We start from the raw sequence: 23,585 nt of genomic DNA, 5'->3' as shown, positions 1-23,585 counted from the left end.
CTAGGCTTAGTCCAACTTTATGTAATTAAATGTTATAAAATTTAATTTTATTTTAAAATTTCCAGAATTAAATATTACACACATAAGTGATCATTGGCTTACTCAGTAATTGAAGATGTGAAATTATGCTACATAAAAATCCATTCATATGCATAAGCTTAAAGGTGCCATTTTTCTTCTGAATAATTTAAGATCATGCTGTTTCAACTCTGAAAAATGAAATTAGACGCCACACAGCTTATATTATGAATTGGTCTGCATCACACAGCATTCTATAGGCAGCTGCTTTGAGTACAATTATTCAATTATTAATAAATATTTTAGGCCGGCACCACGGCTCACTAGGCTAATCCTCCGCCTAGCGGCGCCGGCACACCGGGTTCTAGTCCCGGTCGGGGCGCCGGATTCTGTCCCGGTTGCCCCTCTTCCAGGCCAGCTCTCTGCTGTGGCCAGGGAGTGCAGTGGAGGATGGCCCAGGTGCTTGGGCCCTGCACCCCATGGGAGACCAGGAAAAGCACCTGGCTCCTGGCTCCTGCCATCGGATCAGCGCGGTGCACCGGCCGCAGCGCGCTGGCCACGGCGGCCATTGGAGGGTGAACCAACGGCAAAAGGAAGACCTTTTTCTCTGTCTCTCTCTCTCACTGTCCACTCTGCCTGTCAAAAAAAAAAAAAAATAAAAAATAAATAAATATTTTTAGAAGACCTAGCAAGTGGTGAGCAAGTGGTGGGTACTTATGTTAGGCATTAGACATACAAGAAATAGTAAAGGCATTTTCAGGGGGCAAAAACAAGTGAAGCATTGAATAAGAAGGGTTATCAAAGGGTTGAGTTGCAAGGGAAGTGAAATACAATTCAAGACAAGGGAAGGGTGCAATGATGAAAATTTGCAGAATGTCAAGATGTGATTGTGCTGTAGTTAGTACTTAAATATGAACAGGATTCAGAGGGGACTAAAATATGAGGTGGTAGTGATAGGAAGTGAGGCTGGAAAGAGATTAGGAACAGTGTTAGATTTTGAATTCTCTGGAAATGTTTGTAATTTATCCTATAGTGAGTTGGTATATAGCACAGACCTTAACTATGAAAACAAGATGCAAGTATTAGGAAAAAATTCCAGACTCTATGGTACACTGGCTAGAGGAAAATAAGGAAGAAGAAAGACACAAAGACCACCCTTAGTGTAAGGAAAAGGGGTACAGAAGAAGATACCATGTGAGGAGGCACCAATGAGTGTCTCTTTTCCTTATATTTGGTGCCCCCTGTTGCATGATCACCCACCCTTCCCCCATTTATTCTTGTTTCTATACTCCTTCCCCTTTTTACTGTCTCTGCCCACCCCTATCTTTTCTTTCCTACAATCTCTTTCTTCCTTTCTGACCTGGATGGCCCTGAGAAACGCCCCTCCAGAACACTTTCTCAGTCCCACTTGCACTTCCCAATGAATTTTGCCGGATCTCATTGCTGCATGCCCACATCAGACCTAATTATCAACCCATCAAATCGGTAAGAGAGGTCTCTGTCACCTCATGTGTGCTGGGGTGATGCTCGTGACTGATTCACTCCTTCTTCTAGGGCCTGGGGTGTGTGGTTGGGCTGGTTCATCCCTCCTCATAGGGTCTGGAGTCTTCAGTGAGTTTGTCTTACTCTTCCCTCTTAGAAGACTCAGTCCTTAGGTTCTCAGTTGGGGCAATTCTTTCCTGAGGATGCTCTGTGAAAAGACTGTCTTCCCTCAGACCATATTTTGCTTAATCAATGGGTTGCAAATTTTGATTCCCTTCTGGACTGTCTTTTAAAAGATTTGCACAAGCTAGGCCTAAAGGTAGAGATAAAGCAAATGCAATAAATCTACCACTGCACTAATTTGACTTTTTTTGTCTCAAAATTCTCTTAAGATTTTAATAATTTTACAGAGAGAAACAGCAAATGGTCAGAGGTCCCCTATTCCAAGTCTATTCCTCTTTCTGGAACAAATTTTCTCACTTCAAGTTCTCATGGAGGAAGAAGGCCTGGAGCTCTCCCCTTAAGTCTTCTACCTCCCTACCTCTCCCCTCTCCCTCTGCACCTGAGGAACCAGTGTCTGAGGAATGCACAGTCCTTCACTTCCCTCTCCTGACCCGCTTGGTCCCCCCATAACCCAATCTTTATCCTCCTCCAAGGTTAACTTTCCTCATTCCAAGCCCTCAGGCAGGAGAATGGCCTGGAGCCTCCTCTAGAACTAGCTTCTCCTTCCTTCACTCTCGCTCTTCCCTCAGGGGTGATGCCTGAAGAGCCACCACACACACACCAAATGCCAAGTAAGGGAAAGGGTTTACTGACAGGGGAATACCCAACAGGCTGGAGGAGAGAGTGGAAAAGAGGGACTGTGTGGGAAAGCAGGCCCTGTTATAGCCTTCCAAGGATGGGGGAGTGGGAACAGCAAATCCCATTAGAGTGGGGGTGACTTTGCTGCTTATGGTTGGGCCATTCAGTCACTTGACACCTAGTAAGTCGGACTGGGTCCTGGGGATGTGGAACTTATTGTCCAAGGTGGCTGCTGGTCCAGAGCCCAAGATGGCATCAGGGCATTGAGATGGCACTTAAGATAAGACAGCACCATTTCACTAACATTCCTCCTTTTTGTTTTTTATAAAGCAAGTGTTGTATGTGATCACATCAGCCCCAAAAGCCCAGCACTGGTGGAGGGAAGATGGTGTATCTTCTAGAGCTACTTCCTGCTGACATGGGGCAACTAGTCACTCTCTACTGGTGGGGCAACATCTCAGGTCATGATCTCCTGGATGGGGAGCTGAGTATACCCCTGTAGCAGAATTTGGTTGACAACCTGGTTGGTGAAGGTTTTGGTTCTTTCCATTATCACCTCCTGTAAGCACTTAAACAGACAAGGTAATATAAAAGCCAGGCTGAGAATAGCAGCCAATCGTTCTAGGCGTGGCATTAACCAAGTGGTAAAGGGATTGAAAGGGGAGGAAGAATGGAGAGACTCTCTGGACCCTAGGCCAGACTGTTTAATAGATGTGGCAATTTGTTGGAGCTTTTCATCATTTTGCTCTACCTGGCCTAATTGATTAACATAATAACATTGTTCTCTTAGAATAACACAAGTTTTGGCTGGTGCCATGGCTCACTTGGCTAATCCTCCGACTGCAGCGCCAGCACTCCGGATTCTAGTTCTGGTTGCTCCTTTTCCAGTCCAGCTCTCTGCTGTGGCCCAGGAGTACAGTGGAGAATGGCCCAAGTGCTTGGGCCCTGCACCCACATGGGAGACCAGGAGAAGCACCTGGCTCCTGGCTTCAGATCGGCGCAGGCCGTAGCGGCCATTTGGGGGGTGAACCAACAGAAAAGGAAGACCTTTCTCTCTGTCTCTCTCTCTCTCACTGTCTAACTCTGCCTGTTTAAAAAATAAATATATAAATAAAGAAAGAAAGAAATAAAGAATAACACAAGTTTCTCCTTTTTCAGGCATTATAAGGTCCAGAGTGTGTATATTTTCTAATACCACATCTGTCTGTGAGGTGATCTGATTTTGGAGGCCCTGAATGGTGTCTACTGAAGTTTCAATGGACCTGGTGAATTCTTCTCATAGTTGTTGGAGTTGTTGTTGGAACAAATGTCTATTAACATAACATTGTGGCTTAAAGCAGTTCCCAAGACCACCACTGAAGACAAGGAAGCTGCAAAGATGATTCCAAGACTGGGAAAAAGATCTCTCATCTCTTGCTGGTAGAGGGATTAGTCTGTAAAAGGAACTCCGAGTAGTCATATAACATTAGATGGGGGAAAAATCACCAATACACAGGGACCAGACATAGAACTGTTGATACAAGAGCATAAGGTACAATTACAAAGAAATGAAGCTCCAGGTGGGCTACACAGGTAGGCTGTGGAAGTGAGGGTTAAATTGATGAGACAGGGAATATTATGTGGCCAAAGCCCGCTAGATTACTCTGTTGGTAATCCAACATTTTGCATCTTATCCTCCCAAATGTAGAGGAAGATGACTGATAATTTTCTGAGAATTGGGGGTATAGGAGTTTGTAGGAACATAATCATTGGAAAGCAGGATAACTCCAATGGGAGGTTCCCAAAAGTAGGCACATATATAACATCAGGTTGATAAAGGGCCAAGCGTAAAGTCGAATTGGGTAGTTGATAAAGTAGGGCGAGAAACAGATTGATGAGTTGTAGCCACATCAAAGGTGCTTTGGCTGGGTTAATTAGCTGGGATAAGTATTTAGAGGACTCTTACTATATCAACCACCACATCCATAAGAGCTATTGGGTTCTGAGTGCAGGCCCTGATAATTTTTATGGTTCCATGGGGATCCCGTATGTTAGAACCCAAATACAAAGTGACAGACCTCTCAACCCCAGCTTGCCTGGCCTGAAGTTAGGGGTCAGTTATAGTGAAAGCTAGAAGGGGCTGAGCTTTGTGGTCTGTGTCTACCTGTGGCCTCCAAGTTAGAGTGAGTTTTTCTTGGGACAGAACCTTATAGAATTGTTTTTCTAGGATGCCAAATTCATGGTCGATATAGTAGTACTAACAGGACCATCATCAGCACACTATCCAGTAAGCATTGTTACATGATCTGTATTGTCCTTAGGTAGAAGTAATATGTATTTGCTCAAAAATGAGATAAATGATATCTAGCTCAGTCAACACGATTATGTGAGCAGGCCTGAGTGAAACTGAAGTACAGAGTCATAGGGACTTCACGGCCCGTGATGGGGCAGAAGCTTGCGTTAAGTAATTTAGCAGGAGTGGAAGTGGTGTAATCTAAAATCACCATGCATAATGTGTTCTTGGGGCTAGTATAGATGTAGGACAGACACAAAGGAGCAGAAGGGATGAGATTATCAGGAAATTCAACTTCATGCATGGAAAAGGGAGTGAAACAATAAGAGAAGCCATCGAAAAGTATAAATCTCAAAGGTAGTGAAATCTCAGAAGATTCCCTGGAGGTGTAAATCTTCAATATCTGAAAGGAGCCAGGAGGAGTAGATGGGCAAGGAGTATGTTGTACGGAAGTTGTAGGAAGTTTGGTAGTGATATAAGAGGGAATCAGTAGTTATCCATTGTTGAAAATGGCAGGTGGCCGAGTGGTCACTATTTCTAAGCTGTTGATTAGTAGTATTGAGAGGGAGCGGTCCTGCCTCAACTGTATTGGTGGTAGATACCACAGCATATCCTGACATTTTTATTCCCTCATTAAAGGTGGAGCTACCATCTGTGAACCAGACTAGAGTAGGATTAACGAGGGGACCCTCTTGGATGTTTGAGGGATGAGGTAGCAAGTGTTCAATAACCTCAGCACAGGAGTGAACAGGAACCACATGATCTGGAGATGGAGCAGGAAGACAGAAGGAGAATAGCTAGGCTAAGGGGAGGACAAGATTTAACAGTGAGGGTAGGGGTCCTGGATTTGTACCACCTGCAGGGTCAGAATGTGAAATGGTGGGAGAGACTGGTTAGGAGTTCTGATAGGTGTTGTGAGGAAAGGATGGTAGGCAGTGAGCCAAAGGTGAGTTTCTTTGACTTTTCTATGAGAATCATTGCTGAAGCTAGCACCTGTAAACAGGGCACCCAACCCTTGACTGGGGGGTCTACTGTTTTTGAAAGATAGGCTACAGGAGCAAAAGAGGAATCAGCTTGATGTCCAAGAACCCCCAAGGCCCCTCCTTGATTTTCAGTTATGTTAATAAGGATGGGCCATGTTAGATCTCGTAAGTGTAGAGCAGGAGCCTGTAGAACAGCCTGTTGGAACTTACGATATTGGGAGGTAACTGGGGTTACATCGGGCTCCTGGAGGGATCTCTTTGAAGCTTCATAGAGTGGTCAGGCTAGAAGGGAGAAGTTTGGAATCCATGAGAATATGAATCCCTCCAGGCCTAGAAAGGAAAGAATTTCTTCTTTGGTAGAAGGAGGTGGAAGGTTAGCTATGAGGCACTTTCTGTCTACAGTGATAGCATTATGGGTGGTAGTAAAATATACTTCAAGATAGGTTACCTCAGATAAGCAGAGCTATGCCTTGGTGAAGGATACTTGATAACCTTTGGCTTCTAGGAAGTTGAGGACAGCAGCAGCCTGTCATTGGCTGTCTGTTTTTGAGGGGCTGCAGGGGATGAGGTTGTTGACATACAACAGAAAAAAGGAGGGAGATAGATCCAGGGAGCCTAGATCATTGACCAATGCCTGACCAAACAAGGTGGGGCTATTCTGGAACCCCTGAAGGAGTATGATCCAGGTCAATTGAGTGGATATACAGGTGTCAGGATCAGTCCAGGTGATAACAAATATATTTTGAGAGCTAGGAAGTAGAGGAATGGTAAAAAAAACAATGTGTCCTTTATATCCAGGATGGAGAAATGAGATATAAATGCTGGGATAGAGGAACAGGGGGTGTATGGATTGGGAACCATGGGGTGTGTGGGTACTATTCCTGGGTTAATAAGGCAGAGGTCTTGTGCCAGATGGAAGGATCAATTAGGCTTTTTAAATCACCAGTATTGGAGTATTATGGGGGAGCTAGTCTTGTATAACAGGCCTTGGTGGAGGACTTCGGAAATGTAAGCTTTAGACCTCGAAGGCTGGAAAGGAGCAGTGCGTATTGTAGCTGGGAAGAAATGTGGAGGAGTCTTGTGATTTTATCAAGATGGGAGGATGGTGAACCACCACCGCAGGGTGACTGGTGTCCTATACTTGGAGGCTGATAATGGACAGGGGTTCTGAGGTAGGCAGGGTGGCTTGGACTGGGTTCTCTTTAAAGAGAAATAGTAAAGAGGGAGGTGAAGTTGGACTGGGGGACAAGGCCAGTGTCTAGAGAGTGAAAACCATCTGAGCACCAAACTGATAGAGTATGTCTCCCCCCAAGAAGGGGGTAGAACATTGAAGTATGATGAGAAAAGGGCAGGAGAAGAACATTGTATTAATTAAACAGAGCAGGTTGGGAGTCTGTAGGGGTCTATAAGGCTTTCCTGTCACCCTGACTACGGAAGCTGAGGCAGCAGAGGTGATCCCCCGGTACTGAGTAAGAACTGAGAAGGTTGCACCTCTGTCAATAAGAATAGAAACTGGCTTACCTGCTACCATCAAAGTTACTCTAGGCTCCCAGGAGTGATGATTGTATGTAGTTGGGTAGCAGGAGTCCAGGCTACTTCAGTCCTTAGTAGTTAGCTATAAAAAGGTCAACCCAAGGCATAAGTGGAGTGGATGGCCTACTGACTCAATGGACAAGAGGACAACCCAATCCCCAATGGCCCTTTTGGAGACATTTAGGGCAAGACCTAGTGGGTCTCTGGGGTTGGGACATGTTCTGGCCCAGTGGCACATTTAATGCAGGAACCTGGAGGATTCCTGTGGACAATGGGACTACTGTGGTTACCAGGGTTACTGGAGGCAGCGGGTTGCTGAAAAAGCCTTGAAAACATTTGGAATTTTTCCTTTCAGGCTCTCTCACCCCTCCCATTATATACTTTAAAGACCACCTCTAATATTTCTGCCTGTGGAGTCAATATGGGCCTTTCTCAAACCATTTATAGATTGGAGGAGAGCTTGCATGAGATACTGTACAAAGGCAGAAGGATTTTCCTTTTTATCTTGAATAACTTCTCCAAGTTAATCATAATTTACAGCCTTTCTGGTGGATTTTTTGAGGCCAGCTAACAAGCAGGTAATGAAATGATTTCTGGCTGTTATGCCATTGGGAGAGCTGTGATTCCAACTGAGGTCCTGCTTGGGGACTGCATCTGTCATAAAGACATCGTGAAAAGTCAGATCATGGGACTGTATTAAGTATCAAAACTCCTTAATGTATGATGTGGGATTAGAGGTGAAGGAACCCAGTTTTTGTACTATTTGTGAGAGATCAGCAAGTGAGAAAGGAACGTGGACCCTAACTATTCCCTCTACCCCTGCCACTTCCCATAGAGGTAACATAGAGGCAGGCTCCCTGGCTGCCGTCCCTGGAGCCAGTGATGTGGGGACTGGGCACCAGGGAGGGGGTGATGACAGGTCAGGGACGAAATGTTGCTTATCTGCTGAATCCAAGGTAGAAAGGGTTGTGGCTCAGGCTCTGGCCCTTTGGTGGGAAGCTTGGGGGCCAAAAGGACCTGAGCTGGAGAACATGAGGTACAGAGAAAGTTTAGAATAGAGAGAGAAAAAAGTTTGAGTATATGGGATTTACATCTACTTTTCCACTTTCCCAAATGCTCACAGAAATGATAGAGATTCTGATTGATGTCAGGGTTAAACCTCGCTGTTAAGTGGCCATTTGGACTGGTTGTCGAGGTCACTGGTTGTCGCGGGCCGCACATGATTGCAAAATAGATGAGGGGATGGTGTTTGAGATTTGGAGTGAATTTGAAGAAAACAAGATGATTTAGGAAACCACAAAGAGGAGAATCAGATGTAAAGCAGGAAGAGGAAGCTTATTAATTTAGCCAATGTTGTTTCAGTAATTATTCAATTCGAGATGCTGTGTTGGGCACTGGGAATGATACAAAATGAACCAGATGAGGTAGCTCTGCACAGAAAGCCTGATGGAGAGTCTCCTTCATTTTGTTATAGATCAATGCTATAGTTGGCAAATTGAGTGACACTGTTATTGCAAAATTAATGAGTGCCACAAAGGATACATATCTAGGGACCATAGAAACATGGAGGGTTACTTCTATGATGCTGGCAGTTCAGGCCAGGGCGTTAACCCACTGCACCACTTGCCGGCCTCAGAGATAAGTCTTAAAAAAAAAAAAAGTACGTGAAATGAAAGATGAAATGAAAGAAGAGAAATAAGAACACAAATTAGGAGTGTATTTTTATAGTCTAACAATTAGTGAATTCAATTTTTGAAAGAAATAAAGTGAACAGAGAATGTCAAAATCCTGAATTACTTAAGATTTACTAGAATTGCAAGCTCACTTGAAATGGAAAAACAAAACTTTAAATCTGAAGTTTTTAAATGTATGCCTTTGAATGTTTAGTGCTTTCATTAATAGGAAAAATCATTAAAAGTGATACTCAAAATATTCCATATCTATGATGGGATGGGTACTTATCAAATAGAAAGTGCTCTGGTTTGTGGACTTTATGTTTGGGTACCAGTACTTCACTTGACACAGAGAGGGGGGAAAGCTAGTGGGATATCAATATTGAGATATCTGCATCCATGTGCAAATGAAGAATGATGCTCCATCATCTAGCATATTGCATTTGGATCATCTGGGAGAAAATTCCATTTCATTATAGAGAACAGAAATTTGAGTTCTAACTTACAAAATGTCTTCAGACAATGACCATTGCCAGTAAAATATGGCCTAGTTTTTTTTCTTTGTCTGCATATTCAGAAATATGGCAGTAACTCTTTTTAGGAGGAGTATGAAATATGTTATACATTTGCTTCACCAAAATTATCATAGCATATAGACAAAGATTTTCTTATTACATATTTCCATTGAGGAGGTATATAAGGGGCCAGCACTGTGGTGCAGTCGGTTAAAGCCCTGGCCTGAAGTGCCGGCATTCCATATGGGTGTTGGTTCTAGTCCTGGCTGGCCCTTTTCCAATCCAGCTCTCTGCTATGCCCTGGGAAAGCAGTAGAAGATGGGCCAAGTCTTGAGCCCCTGCACCCACATTGGAGACCTGGAACAAGCTCCTGGATCCTGGCTTCAGATCGGCACAGCGCCAGTCATTGCGGCCACCTGGGGAGTGAACCAGCAGCTGGAAGACCTCTCTCTCTGTCTCTACCTCTCTCTGTAATTCTGTCTTTCAAGTAAATAAAATAAATCTTAAAAAAGGAGGTATATACACTGTGGTACCAGAGAAGTACAAAGTTTTAATTTATATGCATTTCATGCAACTTTTAGTTACTCAAATTTAAGTAAGATACTTAATTCTGAAATATTCTGCGACATTCTTTCCTTCCATGCATGATATAGAAAAGAATGTCTTGATGTTTGCTGTTAAGGTTTAATCATATAATGAATGTAAAGTACTAGGAGTAGATTCCTTACATAACACAATGTTTATTGTGTATTGCAAAAGGGATGAATGGATTTCCAGCATTTTTCTAGAGTATGTTTGGGAATGGTTGGCTTTAAAATACAATCTGTCACTCCCCCATTCGCGGAGGAACGACACTGGACCCTGAGCTGTTCTTTCTGCCCTGCCCTTCCTGGGTTAGCTGCCAGTCCCTCACTCGTGGAGGAACGACGCCCTCCGGGTTGGCTGCCGGCCCCTCCACCTCCGTGGAGGGGCGGCACTCCCCGCCGCTTTCCCCACTTCCGCGGAGGAGCGGCACACCACCGGCCGGCTCTCTCGGGGGCTGCTCAGATGTTCCACAGGTGTTCCTTCAGATGTTCCTGGTGCATGTTGTCTCTCTCCTCCTTTATAGTCCTCTTCCACCAATCCCAACTCTGCTGCCCACATGCCGAGCACACTGCTCTCCTCCAATCAGGAGCAGGATCAGCTCCTGCAGCTTATCAGTCAAATTGGTGAGAGGCAGCTGCATAGAAGTTTACTCCTCCCCAGCACCATATTGTGGGAGAGCAGATGCATAGAATAAGTCTTAATTCCAGTAACTTAGTCTAGTCTCAGTTGCTCCCCACAAATCTATATGATATAATCCATACTAATTTCTTTGGCATTTGAGTGGAGACTCTAATTCAAAGTTAAATGCAGTCTTCTACCAAACAGACTGAAATCAAGTTTTAATATGTGTTTAGCACATTGGTATAGTTATAAATTGGCAAACATGCAATACATACTAAAACAATGTGAATCTTAAAACCAACAGTTGTATCAAAATCATCACTAATAGAGTCACAATGCCACAGTATCTAAATCCTAGCCAAAGTGACTTAAGTATTCAAATATATGGAAATTCACCATAATTAATAGCCTTTAGAGGTAATAATGTAAGTATTCTCTAAGTTTTCAAGTTACTCTTTTGCAGAGGTCAAGAGCCTTGAAAGTGTTCCTTCTGCAGACAATGGCATTATGATGATTTATGTGGAGGTATCTGAAAGGATTAATACATCTCAAAGGCAAGAATCCATGTGAGAGAACAACATAAATTTATGATGGAAATACTGCACTTAGAGAGTAGTAAATATCACTGTTTTGTTGCTCTCAAGTCAATGAAGATGTGACTAGATTCCTGTCACTTTAAATGGTTTTAATGGGCAAAAATTTCTTTGTTTTGACTTATGTGATTCAAGCCACTTTTCCCACTCGTGGACTAATATTGAAATATAGCCCAGAGTCTATTATGAGAAGTACATTTAATTCAACATTTAATGAAGTATCTGCAGTATACATTTTCCTGCTATTACTTGAACAAAATATATTCTAAGAATTTAGTCATTCATTTTTAACTTCCGGGACTTAATTGATTCTTTTAAATATCTTGAGGGTGGCAGATTAATGTTTCATTTAAAAATTTATGCCCATATCTCCTTGTAAAACATATTTCTATTCTTTTGATAAGAATTTTAGAGTAAACTATAACCAATGAGACTTAATGAGAGAAAAATTCAAAAAGCTTTATGTAAAATGAGTATGTTTCTAAAATTTTGGAAAGACACAGAAATAACTGAAAATAGTCTGGAATTTGGATTTCAATATATTTATGATACCCTATCTCTTGTGAGCTGGAAGCTCTTTGACAGTATTCTAATTGTTTAAAAAAATACAGGGCTAACAGTGACCTAAAGTCCAACACCACTGTGTGCCTGAAGGCATTGTGGCATGGAGAGCTTAAGGAAAAGGTGTGAATGAATTAAGAATAGTGTTACTGGCCGGCGCCGTGGCTCACTTGGCTAATCCCCCACCTGCGGTGCCGGCACCCCGGGTTCTAGTCCCAGTGGGGGCGCCAGATTCTGTCTCGGTTGCTCCTCTTTCAGTCCAGCTCTCTGCTGTGGTCCGGGAGGGCAGTGGAGGATGGCCCGAGTGCTTGGGTCTCTGCACCCGCATGGGAGGCCGGGAGGAGGTACTGGGCTCCTGGCTTCGGATTGGCGCAGCGCCGGACGTGGCAGCCATTAGGGGAGTGAAGCAACGGAGGGAGGACCTTTCTCTCTGTCTCTCTCTCACTGTCTACAACTCTCTCTGTATCTCTCTCTCTCACTGTCTAACTCTGACTGGCAAAAAAAAAAAAAAAAAAGAATACTGTTACTTTGCTGTATGACAAATATGCTGTTTAATTTGATGAAGAACAAATGGAAAAATAACTTCTGCTATGCCTACTATATAACTGCTTTGATGGACTTGTGACAATTCCACTACATTTCCAACAAGTACATGTGCCTTCTGTGTAGAAGTATGTGTCTTCTGGTGATCTTTGACATGCTGACTTGTCTAAGATAATGGAAATATAGCCGGCGCCGTGGCTCAATAGGCTAATCCTCCACCTTGCGGCGCCGGCACACCGGGTTCTAGTCCCGGTTGGGGCGCCGGATTCTGTCCCGGTTGCCCCTCTTCCAGGCCAGCTCTCTGCTATGGCCAGGGAGTGCAGTGGAGGATGGCCCAGGTGCTTGGGCCCTGCACCCCATGGGAGACCAGGAAAAGCACCTGGCTCCTGGCTCCTGCCAGGATCAGCGCGGTGCGCCGGCTGCAGCGGCGGCCATTGGAGGGTGAACCAACGGCAAAAGGAAGACCTTTCTCTCTCTGTCTCTCTCACTGTCCACTCTGCCTGTCCAAAAAAAAAAAAAAAAAAAAAAAAAAAAAAAAAAAAAAAAAAGATAATGGAAATATATAGTAGGAAAACTAGGATGGGCCATTATATATATATCTAAATTCCAGTCAATTAGCTTTATCTTTACCCATGGTGTTCTGAACATATATAGTTAGTGACAAAAGCTTTATCATAACTGTCCACTGAGCCTAGCCACTTTTAATCTCAATCTTAAATTACTATAATAAAGCAGCATAGTATTTTATGTGTATAATGAGTTTCCAGCACAAAATTTTATTTTACACATATTCATCATAATCTGATAATTATTATATTAATGCTATAGCAATCACCTACACATACACACACACACACACACACACAACTCTTGTCAAGTGACATTATAGGGCTGGAGTTGAAATGCAGCAGGCCAAGCCACGTGAGACTTGAAGAATGCATGTGAACATCAGGTCAAGTCCAGGCTGATTCACTACCAGTCCAGTTCCTTATTAACGGGCTTGGAAAAGCAACCAAAGATGGTCTTCAAATACTTGAGTCCCTGCCACTCACATGGGAGTCCTAGATGGAGTTCCAGACTCTTGGCTTCTTTCTGGCTCAGCCTTGGTCATTTGGGAGTGAGCCAGCAGAGGGACGCTCTCTCTTGCTCTCTCTCTCTCTTTCTCTCTCTCTTTTCCTTTCAGATAAATAAATCTTAAAAAACAAGGGTAACAAGAGTAGCATTGTGCTTGATGAGCCCAATTGTAAATATAATTCCATAATTAACATTTGAAATAATTACTTAGAATTATTAATAATTTTGCTTTAACATTCTCTAGTTTATGAACTATCATAAACTTTAACATATTGATTCATTGCATAGTTTTTATTTCATAACAAATAAAATATTTTATTGAGATTAACTTTTGCTATTTATTGAAATAAGAACACTCACTGTCAGAGTGCTTAATGAATATCTCATTTTAACAAAAGATACATTTTGCTTGTTTTCCATTATATGCTGTTTATCATGGGTGTAATTACTTTTAAAATTTATTTTTTCAATTTTTATTTATTTGTGAAGAAAAATGAATTTTTATTCATTCATATATGAATGGTTTTACTTGTTTTTAGTTTTAAAAATGTTATTCATTTTTATTTATTTGAAAGAGAAAGAGACAGATGCAATATACAGAAAGATCTTCCATTTGCTGGTTCACTCTCCAAATGCCTGCAACAGCCAGAGCTGGGTCAGATTGGACTCAGTCTGGATCACCTACATGGGTGGCACCTTTCCAACTCCTTGGGGCATCACTTACTGTCTTCTAGTAAGTTGGAATTAGAAGAAGAGTCTGACTGGAATCGAAGTACTCTGATATGTATAAAATGTAGGCATCTAAAGAAGTGGCTAAACTACTGTGCTGGAAACCAGCTCCTTGGTTTCCTTTTTAAAACATATTTATCTCAAATTAATTAAGTTTTATTAAAAATTAAAGCTCTGTGAGGCCTAACAAAATGCAATTATCTTAAGTCATATTATTAATCATAAAATGAAATTATATAGCTGGGATTTAGGGTGGAAAATATAATTCTGTCCCTAAGACTTTACCACTCAAAGGGCATACTTTGCTATGCCAACACAAAAAATCAGGTGCATGATGTTCTTCATAATCCCAGACAATAAAATATTGAAAATTTGAAAATCTGGTTCCAGAGTCTAGCTGCTTCCTACCTTCTGTAGTTCCCAGTTCTGCCAATGAATTAGTGACATCCATTGACACTGGAACTTACTTTTCTCTCTGATTTTTTTTTTTGAATTTTGATTTATTTATTCAGCTCTTGAAAATGAATCCTTCTTGGAGCCGGCACTGTGGCACAGCGAGATAACACCCTGGCCTGAAGCGCTAGCATCCCATATGGGCTCCAGTTCTAGTCCCGGCTGCTCTTCTTCCAATCCAGCTCTCTGCTGTAGCCTGGGAAAGCAGTAGAAGATGGCCCGAGTCCTTGGGCCCCTGCACCCATGGGGGAGACCCGGAAGAGGCTCCTGGCTCCTGGCTTCGGATCAGCCCAGCTCTGGCTGTTGCGGCCAATTGGGGAGTGTACCATTGGATGGAAGACCCCTCTCTCTCTCTCTGCCTCTCTTCTCTCTGTGTAACTCTCTGACTTTCAAATAAATAAATAAAATCTTTAAAAAAGAAAAAGAAAATGAATCTTTCTTAACGCTTCTCATGATTTTGTCTCTAGGTTTGTTCTAAGAAAACTCCACCATAATATTTCTAGATGTAGGTAATTCCCATTCTGCTTCACACTTCATACTCAGTAGGCACACAATGTGTTGCTTACTCAGTTCTTATGATATTTTACTATGAATTTAATTTTATTTTTTCCTTCTTATCTCTTTTCTCCAAAATGTTCTCCATTCTCTACAGAATGGTGAATAGAGTGTCTAATGTTTGGATAAAGGGTATCCTGGATTGATTCCCAGAGTCACTCAAATTTGATTACCTATCTTCAACATTTTCTTTACTCCCTACTCTGTAAGTTTATTTGAATTTTATCTCAAGCATTGTTATTTTCATTAAGTTGCATATTTCACATATAGATTAAGGAACACAGTGATATTACCCATCCTACCCTTCCTCCTGCCCATATTCCCATACTTCTACCTCCTTCTTCTTCTACTCCCATTCTTATTTATTTATTTATTTATTTATTATTTTTAACAGGCAGAGTGGACAGTGAGAGAGAGAGACAGAGAGAAAGGTCTTCCTTTGCCGTTGGTTCACACTCTAACGGCCGCTGCGGCCGATGCGCTGCGGCCAGCGCGCTGCGTCCGGCATACCACACTGATCTGAAGCCAGGAGCCAGGTGCTTCTCCTGGTCTCCTATGGGGTGCAGGGCCCAAGCACTTGGGCCATCCTCCATTGCACTCCCTGGCCACAGCAGAGAGCTGGCCTGGAAGAGGGGCAACCGGGACAGAATCCAGCGCCCCGACCAGGACTAGAACCCGGTGTGCCAGCGCTGCAAGGCAGAGGATTAGCCTAGTGAGCCGCAGTGCCAGCTTCCCATTCTTATTTTTGTGTTTTTTTTTTTTTTTTTTTTTTTGACAGGCAGAGTGGACAGTGAGAGAGAGAGACAGAGAGAAAGGTCTTCCTTTGCCATTGGTTCACCCTCCAATGGCCGCTGCGGTCAGCGCGTTGCAGCCGGCGCACCGCGCTGATCCAATGGCAGGAGCCAGGTGCTTATCCTGGTCTCCCATGGGGTGCAGGGCCCAAGCACTTGGGCCATCCTCCACTGCACTCCCTGGCCACAGCAGAGAGCTGGACTGGAAGAGGGGCAACCGGGACAGAATCCGGTGCCCCGACCAGGACTAGAACCCGGTGTGCCGGCGCCGCAGGGGGAGGATTAGCCTAGTGAGCCGCGGCGTCGGCCCCCATTCTTATTTTTAACAAAGGTCTATTTTTAGTTAACTTTCTAGTCATAAGATTAACCCTACACTGAACAAAGAGTTCAACACACAGTATAGAAAAACAAACAAAAAAGAAACAAAACATGTTCCTCAACGGAACTGTTCCTCAACAGAAGAGACAACTTCATCAAAATGTAATCTGTCAATTTCACTCCTGTGGATTAATTTTTCTATACTCTGTTACCACAGATAAGGGATAACATATGGTATTTGACTTTTTCTTACTGGCTTATTTCACTAAGTATAATGGTTTCCAGTTATATCTACCTTGTGGCAAAAGATAGGATTTCATTTATTTACTGCTGTGTAGTGTTCCATAGTGTATATATATATATACTATAGTTTCTTTATCAAGTCTTCAATTAATAGACATCTGATTTGATTCCATATATTTCCTATTGTGAATTAAGCTGCAATACATATGGGGGTATCGCTCACTCTTACATATGCTAATTTCTTTACTTCTGGGTAAATTTTCAAGAATGGAATGACGGAGTCATATGCTAGGTCCACGGTCAGATTCTCCGTATTGTTTTCCACAGTGGCTGGACAAGTTTATCTCCCACCAACAATGGATTAGGGTACTATTTTCCCCATATCCTCACTAGCATTTGATTTGTTTTTTGTTGATTTCTTTATCAGAATTATTCTAACTGAAGTGAAATAAAACCTTATTGTGGTTTTTACTTGCATTTCCCTGATGGTTTGTGATCCTGAGAAATTTTTCAAGTGTCTTTTGGCCATTTAAATTTCCTTTCTTGTAAAATGCTTATTTAATTCCTTTGGCCTTTTCTTAACTGGACTGTCTGTTTTGTTGTTGTTAAGTTTCTTGAGCTCTTTGTAGATTCTGGGTATTAATCCTTTATCAGTTGCATACTTTGCAAATTTTTTCTCACATTCTATTGATTGCTTCTTCACTTTGCTGAGTGTTTGTTTTGTAGTACAGAAGCTTCTCAGCTTGATGTAGTCATATTTCTCAATTTTGGCTTTGATTGCCTGTGCTTCTGGTGTCTTATCCAAGAAGACATTTTCTTTGCCAATGTCTTGCAGAGCTCCCCCAATATTCTCTAGTAAGTTGATGATATCAGGTGGTAGATTTAGGTCTTTGATCCAGGTTGTGTAGATTTTTGTGCAAAGTATAAGGTAGACGTCTTGTTTTGTACTTCTGCAGGCAAGATCCAGTTTTCACAGAGACATTTGTTAAAGAGACTGTTCTTGCTTCAAGGAATGATTTTGGCTCATTTGTCAAAGAAAAGTTGGTTGTAGAAGCTTCAGTTGATTTCAGGAGTTTCTATTCTGTTCCATTTGGTCGTCACGTCTGTTTTTTTGCCAGGACCCAGCTGTTTTGATTATAACTGCCCTGTAGTTTGTCTGAAATTTCATATTGTGATGCCTCTGGCTTTATTTTTTGTTGTACAAGATTGCTTTATCTATTTGGATTCTGTTTTGTTTCCATATGACTTTTCGCATCTTTCTTTTTTCCTTCCTTCCTTCCTTCTTTCCTTATCTGAGAATGCCCTTGGTATTTTGATTGGGATCACATTGAACCTGTAAATAGTTTTCAGTAGTGTGACCATTTTTATGATATTCATTGTCTCAATACATGAACATGGGAGATTTTTCTGTTTTTTTTTTTTGTGTGTGTGTGTGTGTGTGTGTGTCTTTTTCTATTTCTTTCTTTAATGTTTTATAATTTTCATCATAGAGCTCTTTGACATCCTTGGTTAAATTTATTCCAGGGTATTTGAATTGTATTTTGCTGTAGTGAATGGGATTGATCTTAGAAATGCATTCTAAGCCATAGAATTGTCTGTGTATACAAAGGTTATTGATTTTTGTGTGTTAATTTTACATCATGCCATTTCACCAAACTCTTTTATGAGTTCCAGTTGTTTATTAGTGACATCTTTTGGATCCCTTATATATGGGATTATAAATCAGGAATTATTTTGGTATTATTACCAGAAAATGTAATTCTTATTAAATTTCTTACAGGCAAATATCAATTTTGAGCCTAATTTTCTGTGCTATAATTGAAATTTCTATGCCCATATATAAATGGGATACAAAGTAATCAGAACTCTTTTTCACATTTAGTTAAAAAATGATTTACACTCATTATTGAGTCAAAATTTCCTCCTGCTATCTGAAATATATCCTTTAGGATCTAATCATTCTTAGTTACCTGCTAATAAGAAAGGGCCATATTTTGAGGCTGTTCCACTCATACCATATTTTAGCTGCAGTAGTCTTTATATTCATCTAATCCCTTTCATTTGTATAAGCCTTGTACTATTCTTAAGGATATATCTACTGAGGAGGCCTAAGAATCCCACTTCCCTTCAGGTTTTGCTGTGTCTCATCTTTTTCCCTTTTGTATATAGTTAGCATGATTTCAGTATCATATTTGGAAAGAGAAAAATGGGAAGCCTACAGTCTCTTCATTATGAGCCTTAAGTATGATACCTAACAAGCTTTTGGTTATAAAGCTATATTTTAAAATTTACTTGAAGGCTTTGATGCCTCTAGTTACAGAAAATGTTTGATTCATCAGTATTATTAATCCAGCCTCAAAGTTTTAATAAATATTTCCCTAATCTCTTATGTCTTATTTCTTATTTGAAATCTAGCATATCTATAAAGCTTCTTATCCCCACCTTTCCGAAAAGTCTTCTCCCACTCATTATTTCTAGTATAATTGTTAGAAATTTAATATGCTTTTCCTACTTGTTTTTTTGTGACAAGTTCAATGGCCTAGAATTTTATGTTATATTTTCCCATCTTTCATTTCCATGGTAAGCAATATATGCTACCCCAAGCAGTCTTTTAACGGTTTCCATTTTTCCTTCTCTTTTTCATTGATATCCTTGTGATTGAAATATTATCATTCACCTCCAGGCCACTCAAGAGCAGTCACAGATCTCATTCATCTTAAACCTCCGATAATTGAAGCCCTTTACCTGCTCATATCTTTCTGTTAGATGTAAGATTTGTCTGCTGTGGGAAATTTCCATTTTGTTTCAAGATTGCAGATAGGTCTTGAAGTGTAAGCTACATTTAAGAATAAGCTCTCTTCCCAAGTTCCTGAAAATTCTTTTACTTAACCACCGATGTGCATGTCTGTCAGACTCTAGAAGCTGAAAAGCGTGTCAGCATGAGTAAAGAATTGAAAGAAAAGATGAACCAAACTGTAACTGTATTGTTCAAAATGTCTTCAAAAGATTTTCTTAAGCCCTAGTCTGTAAAGGTCTAAAAAATGACCAGGAGGAATCTCCGGAATTACGTAATATATTTATTAACACTTCTCGTCACTCGGACTCTCCAAGTAGTTCCAAAATGTTTTGTTTTCCTGCCTTGATTTCTCATTCTCTAAATAAATCTTGTAGTATTCTTATCTTTTGTACTTGTTCCACATATAGAGATGAAAAAAATCCAGATTGGGAAATTTCATACTTTGGGGAATCTCAGATATTTTATTAGTTTTTGAAAAATTGCTAGAGTCAATTCATTTTGACTAAACATTATCAGCTACTTAGAAATATGCTAGCAAGTAGGAGCCATTGTTCCTAAAGTGTGAATAGTGTGTGAAGTTTCTTGCCTGTTTGTTTCTGAAGAAGGTGTTAAAATTGATTAATACCCTTTCTCAGACTTATAGATATTTTTGAACAAGATCTCAACCTTCTGGAAAGATAAGTGAACATTCTCCTGTAGTTACGAAGTAAAAACAAGGTTAAAGGTTTTCTTCATGCCATCAAGTTAGAACTTTTTTTCAAAAGTTCTTGTAACAACTTATAATTGATCTTCTATAGAAAGATTACCTTTTAAAGAGTTATGTAGTGAAATAATAAGCTGTACAATCATCATGGGCATCACTGAATTTTCTGAAGATAAACAAGGTGGAAATGAACATTCTAGCAGTTAAAAATAGTGATCAACAATGTCACAGAAATTCAATAAGCTGGCATTTTTATGGAGAGTCTACTCCCCATTGAAGAGCATTTATTAGTAAATTCATCTGTATTCTGCTGAGTGAGGCAGAAATACTATTGGGTAGAGAGAATGGAGGTTTATAACAAAACTCTCTTTCATTCGTACTGACAGAGGGGTTATGGGAGATGACTGCACATAATTTATTGTGGAGGGCAATGATGTGAAATTAATTGCTTCACTTAACAGACTTTGGGAATACTTCTGATCAGATTTCACTGGTTCTTTTTTAAAATGTTAGGGATTCAGTCAAAAGTTAGAGCAATTTAAAAGCCTTTAAAGTTTCTTTCCCTGTCTCCATATACACATACCACATATTTATGTATATTAGCATTTCATAGAACTGTGCTAGGGAATAAGGATTGTGGGATTCACAATGTGAAACTTAGAGTGTACACAGGGTTTTATGCATATAGAAAATGAGAAAAATAATTGAATTATCAATGTCTATATTGACAAAATTATGAGAGCAAGTACTTCAAAAATTTTATTTAACTAGTACTGCCGAAATTTCTATCAGCACATATTTACCTAGTAATTTCCTATTTATTTTTAGACTAATGTTAGAATGGCTTAGCTGTCTCACAATTAAGTTGTAAACATTATATTCCATGTTTCCCTGGTCGCAACCCCCCTAAAATGAAGACCAAATCCTAATAATGGCTTTTATTACAACATGCTTACTTAGTTCAGCCTTCACAGTCACATAATGTAAAAATGCCACTCTCAGCGTGTAAGGCTGTGTGACCCTAGACATACAATTAAATATTTACCCTAATTTCCTTGCTTTAAAATGAGAATATTTATATCTTTCTTACAGTTTATTAAAAGATGAGATGAGGAAAATTAAGTAACGTTTCATATCTGTACAATTGCTCATTCAATGCTATAATTAGCATTATCTCCCCCGATTTCAGCACTGTATCCATTAGTAAAATCATGTAACTCCCATGCCCTAATATCCATATTTGCTTGAAGTAAGGAAAGTCAGTTCACATTCTCTTGAGTAGCCATTGCACAGATCTCTGAATATTTGTGTGTATGTGTTTTCTTTTCTTGTGTCTCTCCTTCTCCTCCAACCCTGCCCCCTTCCCTGGAAATGAACTGCAAAATCTGCAGTAAAAATGTATACATAATTTCTTCTCTCCTAATCTCCACTGCTTCTTTGTTTGGCTCTGTTTCTTTGTAGCCCTAATTACTGAGAGGCTCTTAGAGCAGAGTTACCCCTCACCAATCTAAATGCTTCTGTGGCTTCTATAAGTGTTGGGCTGTCTCTCTCTATAGCATTAAGGCTAGCCTTTTTCTTTTTTGCCCCGAGGTGCTATTTTGACCATTCTGTACCAATCTCGGAAAAAAATTACACTTCCTATGTACACATGGAATGCAATGACCTGGTTTACACTTGGTCCCTAGTTCTCTGAACTCTATCTCCCCCTTCCACAGGAAGCCTGCAGTTCAGATCCTGGCACATATCCTGAAATGGTGGCACATCAGCTGTGTACAGTCCCTCTGCTACCGCAGATAAGCATATCATAGACCTCAAGTTGAAACATTGAGTTCAGATCTATTTTAGCAGTCACTTTGTTAGATACACCAAGTTTTAGAGCTACCACTTATATAACTCCCCTTATTATGACAACCAAAGACTTTCTTGTGTAATGTAAAATTTGGTGATGAACTACCTATCACTATTCTTTCAAAAGTTAATGGAGGGGCCAGAGTTGTGAAGAGCAGGTAAAGCAGCTGCCTGCAGTGCTGGCATCCCATAATGGTGCTGGTTCGAGTCCCAGCTGCTCCACTTCTGTTCCAGCTCTCTGCTGTGGCCTGGGAAAGCAGAAGATGGCCCAAGTCCTTGGGCCCCTGCAACCGCATGGGAGACCTGGAAGAAGCTCTTCACTCCTGGCTTAGGATGGGTGCAGCTCTTGCCATTGGGGCCAATTGAGGAGCGAACCAGCATATGCAAGACCTCTTTTCCTCTCTCTCTGCCTCTCCTTCTCTCTCTGTGTAACTCTGACTTTCAAATAAATAAATAAATGTTTTCTAAAAAAGTTAATGGACTAGAACTATATACATTAAAAAGATTATATTTTAATTCCTCTATATATAGATATATTATAGATACATCTATGTCTGTGAACATATTTAAAACTATTACTGGTGAAGTGATGAGGAATGTAACAAGCTCAAGCGCTTCAAAAAAAAGTGTTTGGGGATGAGATAGGGTGTCAATGGACAGAATGAGAGGTTATGTTGCACTGATTTCAGATGATTTATTATAAAATTATTTGAACATTTATATCATTATTTACTCAGAATAATGACTTAAGAGTCAAATAAAAGAGACAGCTATTGTGGTGCAGTGGGGTTAAGCCACCTTTGCATCGCTAGCATCCCTTATAGGACATCAGTTCGAATTGCAGCTGTTCTGCTTCTGATTCACCTTCCTGCTAATGCAAGTGGGAATGCACCGATGTGGGAAACTAAGATGGAATCCTTGGCTTTCATCTGGCCCAGCTCTGGCTGTATTTGGGAAAACAAGTAGATGGAAAACTTTCTCTCTCTCTCTCGCTCTCTTTCTTCATCTCCCTCTCATTCTCCCTCTCTCCTCCCCCACTCCGTCACTCTGCCCTCCACACAAATAAATACATTTTAAAGAATGAAATGAATATAGGTAGTTAGCCTTCTCTCTATTGCCCAGCTAAAAACAGAATCAGAGCTTTTGACTATATTATGATACTTATAAACCAACTACATTTTAACACTTTTAACTAGAATATAATGTTTTATTTCTGCAAATATCAGAAAAAGTGTTAATATTCATTTTCCATAAATAATTTAAAGAAACTCAATTTATATTACATAGTTCAATCCAGATAAAATTTATTCTCTAGTGGAAGTTCTATTTTATTACTAGAAGAAACTGAGAACAATGTCACTTCAGTGCATATTTAGTATCATGCATCCTATCATTAATGAATATTTTCTTTGCTTATTGCAAAGCAGGATAAATCAAAAGACATGTGATTTATATTTTTTGGCAAATTAGAAACAGATATTTTAATTTTGTGAATATGTTTTCCTTATATTTCTGTAACAATTAGTTTAGGCTTGACCTTATCATATAAAGATTATAAAATCCTGTATTCTATGAACTCAAAGTTTATTTATCCATGACTTTTGCTTCATATGCCAGATGCCTGCCAGAAGTGTGAAGTGCAAAGAGCTTCTAACAAGTCTTCAATTTGCATTTCTTTTGTTTAAATCTTTGTTCTGTTTTCCAAAATACTCTGTTTTCACTTTTTATTTGTTTCTTTGGAGAAGGAGTCTAAAGGCTCAAGATTCTTTCAGTAAGTCAAGTCATGTTCTGATGCCAGAGGTAATGATATTCACTTATGCATTGAATAGTTGATGTATTATTTCAGTCCTCTAAAACCTGTTAAGGTGGTACCCTTAGATCTATTTAACAACTA

The sequence above is a fragment of the Oryctolagus cuniculus genome, chromosome 1 (genome assembly GCF_964237555.1).
Source record: "Oryctolagus cuniculus chromosome 1, mOryCun1.1, whole genome shotgun sequence".
NCBI lineage: Eukaryota > Metazoa > Chordata > Mammalia > Lagomorpha > Leporidae > Oryctolagus > Oryctolagus cuniculus.
The sequence above is the reverse complement of the archived record's forward strand: the minus strand, read 5'-3'. Positions refer to the sequence as shown.